Here is a 12,415-nt window from a genome sequence, read left to right as displayed (position 1 = left end):
TAATCCCATTGTTTTATCCCTTGCAACACCCTCGGAGGGAACCAAAGGTGCCAGCCTACCATTCTAGTGTCATAAGTTGCAGAGACTCAGCCTTAGCAACATGACCAATTAGTTGTGCCCTCAAACAGCTCAATTTGGATCTGAGACTGGAACAGCTCTGCTCTGTGCTATTGTTCCCCTGTCCTTTAGAATCACAGGATCATTGTGTCTCAGGCTTGGAGGAAATCTTAAAGACCAAGCATGCAATTGTTCTCAACTTTCACTCTGTCTCAACAAAAGGAAGAATAATGTAGACAAGGATAAGAATCTCCCATTGAGGTAGGTCAGTCAAGTTTACTTGCTACAAAGATAATTTGGTTTGTGGGTATGTGCAATTCTTTTCTTTCAATTCTCTTAGCTATGTCATATCTGTCCAATAGTTTCTATTAATTGTAATCAAGAAACTGATACAGAGACATTTTAATTTATATATTTAAAAAATCAATGACAAATATTGTTCTATATCGGTAGTAACAAATTACCTGTAATGTACAACATTGTGGCCACAACAATGAATCAGAAAGCAAAGTTGAAAACTTCTGAACTAGTATAACTCTTCACTTCATTTTTAAGACTCCTTTACATTTCTGCCAAGTAGTTATTTGTCCTCTGCTTGCATACCTCCAGTGACAGGGGATCTCACTTCTTCCTGAGAGAACTGCAATTATTAATAAGCTCAGTCCAGATGGAGCTGAAATCTGTTCCTCTGAAATTTTTCCCTATTGGTTTCATTGTAAATTCATAGGCCATGTAGAAAGTATCTGTGAAGAGGCCATGGCACATGATAAACTTTCGGCTTATTCCCTTGGTCTTGGCCCAACCTCTGAATGATACTCCTGGACTTGGTCTACTCTTTTTTTTCTTTTAACAGAGAATTTTGCTTGATGATTTGGGCTGATTAGTATTCTAGAAGCAGAGATGAAAGAGAGCATTTTAGAGTACATCCAACCAAGAGAAGCATTTAGAGCTGGCCCACTGGGAGAACTTAGAGGTGAGGAAAGCACAGAGAAGATGCCCTTTGCCCTCTCTAAACATCACTGAATTCCAGTCTTACCCAGAGGAGCAGTAGAGTCTAAGAAAGGAAATTCATCTCTATGGAAATACATCCTGATCCACAGCGTGAGGGCAAACAAAATTATTTTCTGGACATGGCAGAAGGTTATAGATGGAATAATAGAGTGCTCAAGAATCCAGGTTTTAGAAAGAGACTGCCTGGGATTGAATCAAAGCTCTGTCACTTAGTAATCATGTGATTTTGGACAAATTCTTTAATCTGTCTAAACATTAGCTTCTTCATGTGTACATTGGGAATAATAGTATGTAATAGGGTTATCATGAGAATTAAATGTGATAAGATATATAAAGGATCATTAAAGAGCATTATTATTTATATTAAACATTTTACATTCAAGTTAAAAAAGATAATATGGATAAAAATTTCATGGATAAAATAATCCATATAGTTTTCAAAATTTATTCAAATAGACAATCAAACTCATTTAAATGGCCTCCTCCTTCTCTTTTTGTTCCCCTGTTGACTGGTGTTTAGGAGCAAAAGATAGCTTTGCCAATCTAATCTGGGAGGTATTTTCAAAGAATATTGGTAACTGTGGAAATACTGCACTTAAATCTAAGGGCTTAATGATAATACCCTCATGAGACAGCTGGTTGTACCTTTCTCTACATAGGGATTCAGATACCTGGGACTTTTCTTCTCTGATATAGGATGTCCAAAATATTTTGAGTCAACTATTTGGAATAGGAATTCTGTGCAGACATAGCCAACATTGTTGGTGGAGGGGAAATTTGAAGAGGCCACACTGAGAAAAAGCACAGCCTGGTGAAAACGAAGAATAAAAGGAAGAAAACAATTGTACTGTTTATGAAGAGCATTGAGACTAACATTTGAGCTACCTACAATGTTTATTACGATCTAGGGCCAACAAAATATATGTTCCATGATAGTGTCTTGCAAATGTTAACTGATAGGCCAAAATGATGTCTTATTACTTGCTTTAACTGAAGTTGAGCATTTTTTCATATACTTATAAAGCAAAGTATTTATTTTATTGTGAACTTTTTGTTCATGTCTTCTGCCCATTTTCTGTTGGGTTGCGTGTTAGCATTATTTATATTAGTTTGCTTTATTGTTATTCTTGTTGTGTTGTTTATTGACCTAATTCTTACTGGTTTGTAAAAACTCTTTACACATCAAGGAAATGATCCCTTTTACATGAAGAAATTTTTATATAGTCAAAATAATGGCATTAACAGTGTCCAAAACCTGAGTCAGGGAAATATCAACATGTCTTTAATTTCTGGAAAATGACTGTATACATGCATCTTCATTTTATGTACTTTATTTGCAATATGAGCATAAAATATCCCCCAAATTAGTACTTATTCCTAGTTAAAGAAAGCAAAGAAAAAAAACAAAAGTTCATTTTTATTGCTGGTTTTTTTTTTTTCAAAAAAGCATCCCTTTCTTATGAACCTCTATTAACAAAGGTGCTTGACACATGTGAAACACTTTTATTTTGAGGCTCTCTAAGGATATTATTCATACATTTTAGTCTGAAATACATGTCAACTTTGGGTAAGAATTTAGTTAAGAATACCAAAGTTTTTATTTTCTCTGTTTTTCCTTCTAGCTACAGCATTAAGCAACAATCGTATTTTCTTGAAGGAAGCTCACTGCATGCAGTTGTTCCCAAGGTACTGTCTTATGTCCTTACACTATTGGGATGTATCTGAGAGTAATTTCTTGTTTCTCTTATTTTTACGAATAATGCCAACATCTAGCACTGTTTTAGACATTGGGTATTCAATAATGCTTAGTAACTAGTTAAATTGACAGGCCAATTCCTGTGCTTTAAATATTCATCTTAGTAGCAATAACAATGGCGGTAGTAGTTAGAGTTGTTGTTTCTAGCATTTCTTCTGTAGGATATAAGAAAAGAGGAAGAAATGATCAGTTTCCTAATCTGTTAAATAGAGACACTATTAGCATTTTCCTTATGATTCTTTTTTAGGTTTGATTGGATTAATACACGTAAAGCACGCAGACCCATGCCTAACACAAATCAACCTCTCAAAAGCTAGCTTTTATTATTATCAACCAAAATTAAACCCTAATTCAAGGAACATCATTTCCATTTCAATTTCTCTCAGCCACTGAGTTACAATAATTCTTTCTTTTTCTAGAGGTAATTCTTCTCCTAGAGGTAAGTGCTAGGACTTGAGAGAAGCCCATAGAAATTGGGTGGTTATTTTAGCGTCAAATTCGTCCATGAAAAGGGTGTCCTTTCTCCACTTCCAAAAAAACATACAGTGCACAACAGTACTCAAATCACCCCCCAAATCTGCTAAATTAAGTCCTTTTCTAGGAAAATTGCCTGAGCGAAGCGAGGAAAACAACAGCAAGCCATCCAATATTGTGTGCAGACTGAGGACTTGAGTACAAAGAATTTGGTCCTGTGCTTGACCAAGAGAGAAATGCGATTCTTTCTAATGAGTTGAGCACATGGGCATCTGGAGATGTTCATTGTCAAGAGCGCTTCAGGAAGAGTTTCCCCTCCATTGTCGTGGTTCATTATTGGATTATATGATTTTCATTTTTTCCATCCTCAGACTTACCACTTTAAATGCTCCCTCCTTTGCAATGTAATGCAATTCTCAGGCTTCATTCAGAAGCAACAATAGTGGTGTTCTATGGAATGGAAAAAGAAAAAGAGGGGAAAAAATAGGGAAGAGATCTAATTTACCAGAACACATCTCAAGAAATTAGAAGAAGATAAACCTGCCCCTGGGAACTCACATGCTCCAGCACGGGGCCCAGTGTGGGTTCACAGGGGTTTGGGTTTTACGGGCAGATTTTTGGGAAATCAGGTTGTGTTGGAATGAGGAGTCATAGAGCCACGGACCTGTTGCAAAAATGTTTTGGGACTCTGTCTACATAACAGCCACTAAAGCACTTGCAAGGATAGGAAATGCTAAAAATAATATGAACAAATATAACCAAGCTCCCTGTGTTGGGAGCAAGCTTTGGAAGTGTGAAGGTGGTATAGGACTAAGCCCCATACAGAAAAAATCACTTTCGTCTATAAAGCCTGGTTTGCTACAACCACCTCTTGGTTCCTGTCCCTGGCCATGCAGAGGGGAGAGCACTTGGTCCAGAGTCTGAAGATCCAGGAGCTATAACCACACCACAACCTCAGTTATCATCTCTATGCATCCACAGGCTTGAGGGTCCTCTGATGATAAGCAGCCCCACAGCATGGGCAGGGGCTGAGATCATGGGGTTAAATGTAAGCAGATCCTTTCTGAGCAAGTTAGGCTGTTTTGATGGATACGTTTTCATGTGAAGTCCTGGACTTTTGACCACAAAAATCATTAACCTTATCATTCTCCCAGCTGCCTCCACCTCCCACCACCCACCCATTTCCCAGGCATTTTCAGATTGTTTTAAAACCAGCCTGAGACACATTGACACGGAAGTATAAAACATAAGATTGTTAGACTGAGTCTTGCATCTTAGGGTTTTAGTGTTGATTAGGCCCTCAGAGATTTTCAGGTCCAATTTCCTTATTTTAGAAAAGAGCTGCAAAATGACTTCTACCCAAAGATCAGTTACTGTCACTGCCCTGCCCGTAACCCCCAGGCCCTACCATTTCGGTGCAGTTGGTCTGACTGCCACCCCGGCATCTGCATCTCTTTGCCTGAGGGCTTTCCCTGGACTTTGAATCCTGCTCTGTCCACACATATGGCAGGCCAGAAATGCCTGGGGAATTACTGTCCTGTACTCCAGCAGCCTTTTCCAGTGGTACACAGGAATTCATATACGAGTACCACAGTTTCCTTACCATCAGCCCCACGTTTGCCTGTCAAATGATTCTAAGGCGTATGTTCTACACTGGCTCCCAGAGTTCCCAGCACATTAAGTTCTACTTGCTCCAAGTGGTAATTTGGGTAGTTACCACTATAGTATATAATATATATTATTATGTAATGATATATGTGATAACTATAATATAGTGTTTCTTACAGGTGGTAATTATAGATAATATTATATATTATATATAATATGTTATATATTATAGATGGTAACTATAATATGTATATTATTTATTATAAGCCATAATTATATGTATAATTATAGTATAATATTCCCCCCTATACTGGCATCCTTCCCTTCCCTGACTCACTTCCCCATTACTCTACTTGGGATTCCTAGATTGCCTTCCAAATATCCATCACTTGTGCTCAAATCCAATTCTCAGGTTCTGCTTCTAGGGGAATTCAAAGATACTTCTGCACCTCGCACATACTTCTACTATTTTTTTCTAGCACAAGGTGTCCTAACAATTTGTTTTTGTAGCTGTGGCCCCTGCCAGTTGGTAGATTTGTTGATCATTGTCAATAGCTTTGCAACTTTGCTTTCTTAGGTGTTAGCACAGTCCTAACGTAGTAAGATACGTACATGTTTATCGCAATGAATTAAATTGAATTTACAAGACTTCCTTGCTGGTTACTCCAGAGCTGGAACGAAGTGCCCAGGACTCCTGACTCCTGAGGTTCTCTTCATGCAACAGCATCACCCATGGCTTCTGTGATGTACCTCTTCTGCTTGTGCCCACCCAGCATGCACTTCACCTTGGCCAATCTCAGTCCTGGTGGGTAGGGTTGGCCTTCCAATCCATGTAGTTCTTACCTCTGACCATAGTGATTTATTCAGAGACCCAAACTGATGGAACTGCTGGAAAAAAGAAGCTTGTTCTTTCCTTCTCCTTCCTTTTTTTTCTCCTTCCTTCCTTCCCTCCCTCCCTTCTTTGTTTCTTCCTTCCTTCCTTCCTTCCTTCTTTCCTTCCTTCTCTCCCTCTCTTCTTCTTTCCTTCCTTCCTTCTTTCTTCTCTCTTTCCTTCTTACTAGAGTTACTGAGCTTGTAGGAATGTAAGCCTAGAGCTTCCTGGTGAACAGCTGACTACCAACAGAAGAGAATCTGCTTAAAATAAAACCAATAGAAAGAAAGGCAGAAGGAGTAAGAGGGAGAGAGAGAGAGAGATGAATCCTAAATACATTGTTTTAGTTCTTGCATACAGAGATACCTAAAGATCTTGAACTTTTCAACTGTATAAGTCAATATATTGCCATTTTTTCTTAAGTCAGTTGAATCGAGTTTCTTAAAATCAAGTTCAAACTTTTGTTAAATTACCTACTTTGTACTAGACCTTGGCCAGATACTGGAGATCCAGGGATACACATGCTATCACTCTCCATGGAGAATTTGCATATTAATGGGTGATTTGAGGAGTAATATTACAACACTGTGCTTTTAATCTTCCTGGCTACCGTTTTTGGAGCCATCATGTTTCTTCTTTTCTTGACTTTCAGAAAAGACAAAGAAGCCGGGTGATTTTCCTTTCAATTTCCCCGGTCACACACAACTCCTTTCTAGTACTCTTTTTAAGAGGCCAACATATCCTGGTTGTTTGTTCCATATGATGAATGTCACCATTGCTTATTAACCTCCAAAATAGGCAGCCCCCACCATTAGGGCTTATGGTCTGTAGGAGACAACATAAAAACAAGACACATTCTCCCCCATGCACATTTCAAATGAAATGTAATGGAAGAGAAATAAATAAGAATGGAAAAAATACCTTAAATGGTTTATGTTGGAAAATGTTATATGGGCAATAATGGTGCTTATATGGGCTTTGGGCAGAGACTTTGATAATGAAGGTTAAATGAGGGAATGTTACAAAAAATGTTCACTCTTCATAAAAATAAATCTCTGGTATGAAGCAGAATGAAATAAACAGAGTTGCAGGCACCGGGAGCAGCTGGGGTGACCTCAGCCTCAGGTTGGTAATAGCCAGACTCGCTGGAACCACACACTCTCGCCTCAGCAGGATTCACTTAGCTCTCCAACACAGGATGCTGAGGTCCACGGGCCTCCAGGGTGGCTCTTCAGCTGTCTCACTGAAAAACAAAGGCCTTGTCATTTCTGGCATTTTTCCTCCTTGGGTACTGGAGGGGTTTCCAGGGACCCTGTCTTTCTAGGTTAAGTATCAGTTCAGGGGTTTGAAATCTAAAAGTCCATGAGGGCAACAAGTCATGAAGGAGTGAAAGGGACTCGGAGGGGATAATGGCAAATTGGAGAAAACATGTCCCATCTGAAAGGGTCACCACTATTCAGCTCCAGCTGACAGTGGGAATGCCAGCTTGGTGGGGTCGGATCTTTCCATTTTTCAAGGGAAGCTGGAAATCTGAATTTTATATACATTTTTCTGATTTTTAAACGTTGGAAACCAATTTCTGTTAAATAGACATATACGTATACATATAGATATATATATGTATATTTATTGTGGAAGGGGGCAAAAGAATACATGTCTATGGGACAGAATTGGCCTAGCAGCAGCCAGTTTACAATCTCTTGCTAAGTGAATGCTGAGATCATAATGCTCAGTGTTTGATTTCACTGATCATTGCTGTAGACCTCTCAGATAAAGGGCCTCCATAGTGCACAGTCCTGGAGGTAAGAGCTTGTATTACAAATGGCCTTTTATAGCATGCACTATGTGCTGGGCATTTTGCAATGAGCTTTACATGGATTATTTCATTATATCCTCCCTACATTCCTAAAAGGGAAGCACTTGTGTTAGCCCATTTTGTAGAAGGGGAAACTGAGGTTTCCAGAAATGAAGTATTTGACCGCAGTCATTGTATAGGATACCCTTTGTACACCACCTCACATCTTGCTCTTGCCACTAAAGCCAGGCAAGGCTACCACATCACCTTATGTGCTTCTCTCTGGCTTCCTTTGGCCGCATGGGGACGTTAATACATCATGGGGCAACCTTCTGCCAATGGGGGCAGTGGCCGATGGAGAAAGGCTTTTGTCCCTGGCTGACAGTTCTGACACACATTCCATAAGACTCTTCAGAAGGCTCTGTGTGAAGTAACCACTCACCTGCAGCAGTTAGTACTTCCTGGTATTGGTGTTTTCTCCTTTCCTGTTTACTTCCCCGCCCCTTATTTGGGAGATCACATTTCCCAATAAACTACCTACACACACCCCTTCATCTCAAGCTCTGCTTTAGGGAAACCCAAGCTGAGACCATGAGTGGTAAAGCTGGAATTGAAATCTAAGTTTGGCTGGTCCCCAAGTGAGTACTCTATCAACCAGCCACCAAATTCTCCATGTGATTCCTTTACCAGGTCCTTTCCAGTCGGACTGGTCCTGAATAAAGCTTTAGAGCAGAAAGGCTGTAACAGAATTCTTAAACTAAGAAGGGAGGATGGTGGTGTGGGGCAGCTGGTACACAGAAATCAATTGGGGAGGGTAAAAGGGCACAATATAATTTTACTTCATAATGCATTTCATTTTTCGGTGCCTACTATATGCCTGGCACTGTGCCAAGTATGAAGGAAGGCACCCAGAATGATGGGAATGAAAACTATGGGGGTAAAAACCAATTTCCAAAGGTCTTCAGTGACTTCAGGCAAGGATGTCATTTTCAAATGCCCACAGGGCCAGGTGAGAACCTCAAGTTAAACCAGCTTGGGTTGGTTTGCATATCAAGCGCAAGTGCCTAGTCCTCACTCTTACTCAGAATCAGGCTTTAGATTTTCTCCCACTCTTCTTCCAATACGTGGCTGTCCCAGTCTGCCACTCATTTTCCCACTTTAGATACAGACGTGGGTACAAAAAATATTTCGCTTTCCTTTCTTTTTAAATTGATTAATTGAGATATAATCGACATATAACATTGTATAAGTATAGGGTGTACAATGTGTTGGTTTGATACATTTATATATTACAATATTATTACAATAGTAGCATTAGTTAACACCTCTATCATGTCACATAATTGTCATTTCTTTTTTGTGGTGAGAACAGTTAAGATCTAGTCTCTTAGCAACTTTGAAGTTTATAATACAGGATTGTTGACTGTAATCGCTATGCTGTGCGTTCGATCTGCAGAACTTATTTATCTACTACTTGCAAGTTTGTACCCTTAGACATTGTCTCCCCTATTCTGCCATCCCCCAGCCCCTGGTAACCACCATTCTACTCTCTGTTTTTACAGATTCAGCCTTTTTAGGTTCCACATATAAGTGATATCATACAGTATTTAACTTCTCTGTTTGACTTATTTCACTTAACATGATACCCTCAAGATCCATCCACGTCATTGCAAATGGCCAGGATTTCCTTCTCTGTCATGGCCGAATAATATTCCATTGTATGTATATATACCACGTCTTCCTTATCCATTGATAGACACTTAGGTTGTTTCCATAAGTTGTCTATTATTAATAATGCTATAATGAACATGGGTGTATTTCAGTTCCTTCAGATACATACGCAGGAGTGGGATTGCTGGCTCATCTGTTAGTTCAATTTTTAATTTTTTGAGGAACTACCATACTGCTTTCCATAATGGCTGTGACATTTTACATTGTCACTAATAGTGTATGAGGGCTCCCTTTTCTTCGCATCCTTGCCAACACTTGTTATCTCTTGTCTTTTTGATAATAGCCATTCTAACAGGTGTGAAGTGATATCTCATTGTGGTTTTGATTGATTTTCCCTGATCACTAATGATGTTGAGCATCTTTTCACATATGTATTGTCCATTTGTATGCCTTCTTTGGTAAAAGATCTATGCAGGTCCTTTGCCCATCTTAAAATTTTAAATTAAAAGGATTATTTTCTTTTTTGCTATTGAATTTTATGAGTTCTTTATGTATTTTGGATATTAATCCTTTATCAGATATATGATTTGTGAATATGTTCTCCCATTCATAGGTTGTCTTTTCAATTTATTGTTTCCTTTGCTGTACAGAAGCTCTTTAATTTAATGTAGTCACATTTGCTTATTTTAGTTTTTCTTGCCTTTGCTATTGGTATCTTATGCAAGAAAGCATTGACAAGACCAGTGTCAAGGATCTTTTTCCCTATGTTTTGTTCTTGGAGTTTTACAGATTCAGGTCTTACATTTAAGTCTTTGGTCCATTTTGAGTTAACTTTTGTCAGTGGTGTAACATAGTGGTCCATTTTCATTCTTTTGCATGTGGATATCCAGTTTACCCAGCACCAGTTATTGAAGAGACTGTTATTTCCCCGTTGTGTTTATTGGCACCCTTGTCAATAATTAGTTGACCATATATGCATGGGTTTATGTCTGGGCTCTATATTCTGTTCCACTGGTCTGTGTGCCTGTGCTTTCCTTTCAACTGTAAGGAAAATAGCCACTCAAGGGTAATGACAAATGGCAACTTATTGTGTCTTCCTGTCAGGGAAACATGATGGGGGCTGGGAACTGGGGGGACTGGCTCCTCTATGAGCTATGACTTGGCTCCAGCTGGCTGTCATTGTGCAGGAATGCAGGCCCTGTCATGCCAGATCTCCTAATTGTTCAAGAGAAGTCAGGAACCCAGAAATATTTGTGAAATCTTGAAATTTTTAATGTTAACAATGAATTAAAATTTCTTAAAAACAGTAGGCACGCCAACACTGGCAGAACAAACAGAACACATCTGCAAGTTGCATTTTACAGATAGGCCACTGGTTTGTTCCCTGTCTTCTATGCTCAGCCCTTTTTCACTCCAAAGTCCTTGAACTACACCATGTTTTTCTGGGAGAGACGCAAGACTTAGAGAAGTGGCATAGTACACAGGATGCCATTCAATTTGTCCCTTAGGATTCTCCTCACTTTCTACTTCTAGGAGAAGCAGGCTAAGACCTGTTTATGCATTTGTGTGTGTGCCTGTTTGCTAAGGGTTCAGAAATAGATCTAATTTAAGAAAAACAAACAAACAAATACACACATTGACTTTCTTCGGAATCTATGAAGAGGCCAAGGAGAAACAAATTAATTATACAAATAGGTGCCTTTCGCTGATGAATGGCAGTACTTGAACATGTTAGGTAGAGTTTAAAAAAATGATTCTTAAATCAGCAAGAAGGGAGTATATGACTTTCCTTTTTTACTTTGTGTAAAATTATCATGTCCCCTGACCAGATTTCTATTGGCCTTGGTGATTAGTTGGCTATTTTAGTAGTTCATTGTCTCAGCCTTTAGGAAGAGCTCCTCCTAAATGGGACTCACTCTGTCATAACTGTATAAAATATTCATTAAGATAGTGCTTTTAATGGATTTGTTTGGAATGAACTCACGCGGAGGGAGCCATCGCTGATTTGTGGAGTGGTAGGGCTGCTTCAGGGCTGTGTCTGTCCCACGTCGCGCCTCGTTCAACAAACCCCTCCACTCTGCCTGCAGGCTCCAGTCTGAGAGGGGGCCCGGAGACCATACTGATGGGATTTTTCAGGACTAGAAGTTCTATTCCTCTTACATGAGAATGTTCCAACTTGGTGTTTTTCATATCGTGTTCAGTGGAGGTGTGCTACAGCTTGTTTGAATTGCACTGGAGTGCTTTTGCCATATAGAATTAATTCCTAGTGTGTGAGTGCTTGAGCTCCAGAATTAGACAAATTTAGCTTTGGATCCTCCTTCTGCCAACTACCGGTCCTGTGACTCTCAGGCAAGAATCTTTACTTCTCTGAGTCTTAGCTTCCTCATCTTCCAATCTAGAGCAGTGCTAGCACTTACTTCATACAGTATTTGAATACTGAATGGGGATAATTTGCAAAGTACAATAGCCTAGTGCCTGGCACATATTAGAAACTTACTAACATTAGCCATTATTCTCTAAGTGGTAGGCCATCCAACTGCTACCACATAGCTGGGTCCATTTGAAGTTTGTATGGGGCTCTTTGCTAGATAGATGCCATTTGGCTCTTATCTTATATCAACCTTGACAATAGAGCAGGGATAACTGAGCTCCTTTATATGAATGAAAGAATTGTGGACGAGAAGGTTAAGTGAAATGATCAGGATTGCTCTGCAAGTTGGTGATGGGACCTGGGGCTAGAATTGAATATTTGGACTCCTTTCTCAGCATTAATTTCAGTCCTTTATATCAGCTTAAGACCTTTTCTTTTCTCTTTATTTTTTGTAACCAGAGTACATCTGAATCTGAAATCACGCCATTATGACCTTTACTATTTAATTTCTATCTGTGTACCTCTGTACTTTTCAGTCCTGAGCAGTCACCTTCTTTCCAACCTTTTGAAATATACTGACATGAAATAAATAGTAATAAAGAATCTTCCCTATCTTAATACCACCAACCTCAAAGCCTGGAGTCTTGAGACCCAGCCCCAGTGTCCAGACATCATGCTCTCATTTCAGCTCACCCTATTCCATTCCCTCCTGGTTCTGAACACTGTGCATCTGTTAGGGACCTGTAATCCATCTGGAGAGTGACCTTGGGCAAATTACTTCACTTTTTGGGTCTTTGTTTC

The 12,415-nt window shown here is 39.3% G+C and overlaps 1 long non-coding RNA gene across 1 annotated transcript in view; it reads left to right on the top strand.

Moving 5' to 3' along the window:
* The first annotated feature begins 2,714 nt into the window (after positions 1–2,714).
* Positions 2,715–12,415, top strand: part of LOC123288797 (uncharacterized) — a 38,552-nt gene continuing 28,851 nt past the window's right edge. Inside the window, exon 1 of the long non-coding RNA XR_011505743.1 lies at positions 2,715–2,754. This is a non-coding gene — a long non-coding RNA (uncharacterized lncRNA). The remainder of the gene's footprint in view (positions 2,755–12,415) is intronic.

This window comes from Equus asinus, chromosome 9 (assembly GCF_041296235.1).
Source record: "Equus asinus isolate D_3611 breed Donkey chromosome 9, EquAss-T2T_v2, whole genome shotgun sequence".
In the NCBI taxonomy this organism is placed as follows: domain Eukaryota; kingdom Metazoa; phylum Chordata; class Mammalia; order Perissodactyla; family Equidae; genus Equus; species Equus asinus.
Note: the sequence above shows the minus strand (reverse complement) of the source record. Positions and strands in the feature narration are given on the sequence as shown.